Source organism: Marmota monax, unplaced genomic scaffold (genome assembly GCF_021218885.2).
Source record: "Marmota monax isolate L192 unplaced genomic scaffold, Marmota_monax_Labrador192_F-V1.1 WCK01_AAM20220418_F8-fsc00081, whole genome shotgun sequence".
Taxonomy (NCBI): domain Eukaryota; kingdom Metazoa; phylum Chordata; class Mammalia; order Rodentia; family Sciuridae; genus Marmota; species Marmota monax.
Window position 1 is genome coordinate 4382306 of NW_026695234.1, and position 4180 is coordinate 4386485.

The window sequence follows — 4180 nt, forward strand, 5'->3', positions numbered from 1 at the left end:
CTGGACATCGTCCTCACACTCTCCAGCAGCATCAGCTTTGTCTCTTTGTTGTTTTTTTTGTTTGTTTGTTTGTTTGTTTGATATCAGAGATTGAACCCAAGGGTGCTTAACCACATCTTCAGCCCTTTATATTTTTTATTTTGAGCAATCTCACTAGTTTGCTCACAGCCTCACTAAGTTGCTGAGGTTGACCTCAAACCTGTGATCCTCCTACCTCAGCCTCCCAAGCCGCTGGGATTACAGCATGCATCACCATGCCCAGCTCCATTTCTGCCCGTGCTCTTCACCGTCAACAAACAACACATAGTTTTATGCCCACTTAAAATTCCTCTTGACCTTACTTCTCCTTTTAGCTCTCACACAATTTCTTTCCTTTCTTACAACAAAACTCCTCCAAAGAGTTGTCTCTGCTGTTTCCTCCTCTCCTCCCAATCTTTCTTGAACTCATCCACACTCAAATTTTCACCCCACCACTCTATCCAAAGTATTCTTGAGGTCGCCAACAACCTTCTAAATCAATTCTCAAACTCATATCACTTAATCTATAGGCAGCATTTGATCTTTCCCTTCTCCCAATAAGTTTCCTTCTGTTGGCCGCCAGCAGACTGCCATCTCCTGGAATTTTTTTCCCCACTACACTTACTGTTCCTTGTCTCTCTGATGGTTCCAACTCATCTCTGAAACTACTTGATATTGGAGAGACCAAGAACTCAGTCCTTGCATGTTTTGCATGTTTTTCTATCTACACTTGTTCCCTTGGTAAGGTAATCTCTTCTAATCACATGGTTTTAAATAACATCCATACAATGATGATTCTCAATTTTTTTTTTTTTTTGTACAGGGTATTGAACCCAAGGGCGCTTAACTGCTGAGCCATGTCCCCAATCCTTTTATATTTGGCTTAGAGACACAGCCTCGCTAAATTGCTGAGGCTGGCTTTGAATTTGTGATCCTCCTGCCTCAGCCTCCCAAGTCCCTGGGATTATAGGAGTGCACCACTATGCCAGGAAATTCTCAATTTTATATCCCTAATCTAGACCACACCAAACTTGCACATCCAAATGCTTAGTTGCTTTTTTTTTTTTTTTAATTGATCCCAGGGGCACTCTACCACTGAGCTACATCCCTAGCCCACTTTCATATTTTGAGACAGGGTCTCATTAAATTGCAGATGCTGGCCTAGAATGGATGATCCTCCTGCCTCAGCCTCCAGGTAGCTGGGATTGCAGGTGTGCGCCACCATAACAGGCTCTACCTGCTTTCTTGACATCTCCATTGGGATGCCTAATAGACATCTCAAATTGATGTTGTATCTGATCTACTTCCTCCTCTCCAACTCACCACCAAAACCTGCTCCTTCCACAGCCTTCCCCTTCTCAGTTAATGTTCAGAAGAAAACTCAGTCACCTCCTAAATAGACTCTTGCTACTATTCTGCATTTCTTCAAATATTTTTTCCATATAGTAGCTAAAGAGATTCTGTTTTAAAAAGAAATCAGATCCATGGACTGGGGTTATGGCTCAATGGTAGAGTGCTCGCCTAGCATGCAAGAAACACTGGGTTCAATCCTCAGCACCACATACATGTAAAATAAAGATATTGTGTCCAGGGGCTGGGTTTGTGGCTCAGCAGTAGAGCGCTTGCCTAGCACATAACAAGGCCCTGGGTTTGATCCTCAGCACCACATGAAAATAAATAAAGGTATTGTTTCCAACTACAACTAAAAAATATTTTTTTAAAAAGATATTGTGTTCACCTAAAACTAAAAAATAAATATTAAAAAAAAATCAGACCCATGTCCTTTCTCCACTCAAAACTTTCCAATGGCTCCCATATCAGAGTAAAAGCCAAGGTCATCAGAAGGACCTTAAGGTCCTCCAAGGCAAGCCCATCAATTCCTCATCTCTTTGGCCTCATCTTCCACTCTCTTCCTCCCCACTCCATCCCCATGCCCCCTCCCCCTTATCTCTATCTCCATCTCTATCGCTACTTGTTCCAAACATCTAGGTCCCAGTGTTTGAGGATTGGCCCCAAGTTGCTGTGAGACTGAATAAGAGAGCAGACAGATCCAGGACTGCACAGAACCAACTTATTGGGGGATTTACTGACAGAGGCTGGTTCTGGGAAGCATCAAGATCAGTTGGATTCTCACTATTTGGGTCAGCAAGTGGGTCATATTTAACAGGACAAAAGTAACTGGATGCAATGTACCTGGTTTCTCTCTTTTTTTCCTTTTTATTGGTACATCATAACTATACATAATGGTGAGATTGTTACATATTCATATAGACACACAAAATAACAGGAGTTTTTTTCTTTTTTCTTTATTTTATTTTTTGGTAGAAGTGGGGATTGAAACCAGGGGCTCTCTATCACTGAACTATATACTCCAGCTTATTCATTCATTCATTCATTCATTCATTCATTTTTGAGACAGGGTCTCACTAAGTTGCAGAGGCTGGCCTCAAATTTGCAATCTTCCTGCCTCAGCCTCCCAAGTAGCCAGGATTCTAGGTAGGCACCATCATGCCTCTCAAGATTTCTTTTAAGATAATACCAAAGAGTCAGGCATATCCCTGGAGCCAGAGTCCTATTGTATAAAGCCCCACATGTGACCCTAATGGTTTCATCTATTTATGGTCTGCTGGGAAACTACAGGAGAAACCAGCTAGAGTTACTCAGGGGCAATCACAGCAGTTATGACTCAGGACGGCTGCAGTCATGTCAAGCTGTATCCAACATACAACAATCTTGTTCTTCCTCAAAAGTTGCAGGTAGCTCCCACCTCAGGACCTTTGCATTTACTGTCCCCTCTACCTAGAGCAGTCTTTCTCCAGATATGTACATGGTTCATTCTTCACTTTCTTCAGACCACTCAAATGTCACCTTCTCATTGGGCATCTCAGACCACCCTCTACACACTCCATATCCCCCTCTCTGCTTGACTGGCCTCCTAAGCCCTTAGTGCCAACTAGCACACTATCTTTTTATATATATATATATATATATATATATATATATATATATTTATTTATTTATTTTTAGGTATAGATGGACACAACACAATGCCTTTATTTTTATGGGGTGCTGAGGATCGAACCCGGGTCCCACCCGTGCCAGGCGAGCGCTCCACCACTGAGCCCCAATCCCAACCCCTAGCACTCTATCTATTACTCTTTGGTTATTGCCCTCCTTCTTCTACTAGAATGTAAGCTCCTTGAGGGCAGGGATTGTGCCTGTTCTGTTCATTCCTGTATCCCCTGTTCACCTACCTGTAAAATGAAGCAGTGGAATGAGGGCCCCAAGGAAACAAAGATTTGAGACCCAGAAGGGACTCTCTTGGGCCAGAAGAGAGACAGCTCTTTCACTACTGCTGGAGCAGATGGATTCAAATGTGTTTATAGGTAGAAATGTAAGTATTCCCCTCCTGGTTGCCTCTAATTTCTTTGGGAAATACAAGAGAAAGACCTTGAGGGTTGTGGTGACTGGTGACATCCAGTCTTAGAGAAAGGAGGAGCTAAGGGCACTGGGAAGGATGGACAGTCCAAGTGAAGATGAAAACCTGGATTTGCCTGGACACCAGCTTAGCTGGTTGGGTGGTTTTGTATACCAGCCTGCAGGAGATGTGGGAGGCTATATACTAAGAAAGGAAGCAGCAAAAATTCAAATTTTGTCTTAGCTTTTTCTTAAAAGTTCAAAGAAAATTCTTTCCACTGACTGGGTGCCTCCGTTTACCCCATCTGAGCAGCCATCACTAACCCCTAGTCCCCTGGAAGTGAAACTTACCAGAGGAAAAGAACAAGTGTGGCGGTGCACGACTGTAATCCCAGCGACCTGGGAGACTGAGGTAGGAGGATTACAAGTTCAAAGCCAACCTCAGCAATTTAGGGAGGCCCTTAGCAATTTAGAGAGACCCTGACTATAAATTAAAATATAAAAAGGACTGGGGATGTGGCTCAGTAGTTAAGCGCCTGCCCGTGGGTTCAATCCCCGGTACAAAAAAGGCGAGGGTGGGGGGGTAGGTAGTAGAGGAAAAGAGAAGAGGATCAAGATCAGGACCTCCCTCAGCCCGGATGGGAAGAAACAAAGAACAAGAAGCCTTCTCTAAGATCTGAAAGTTGTTATGCCCCGGGGCTCAAGTTCCAACCTTCTCCAGTGACCCCCGCTTCTTTTCCAATAC

General features: G+C 43.4%; 1 long non-coding RNA gene across 7 annotated transcripts in view; it reads right to left on the reverse strand.

Moving 5' to 3' along the window:
* LOC131423956 (uncharacterized) overlaps positions 1-4180 on the reverse strand; it is a 74989-nt gene that overhangs the window by 53149 nt on the left and 17660 nt on the right. The gene's annotated exons all lie outside the window — the stretch shown is intronic.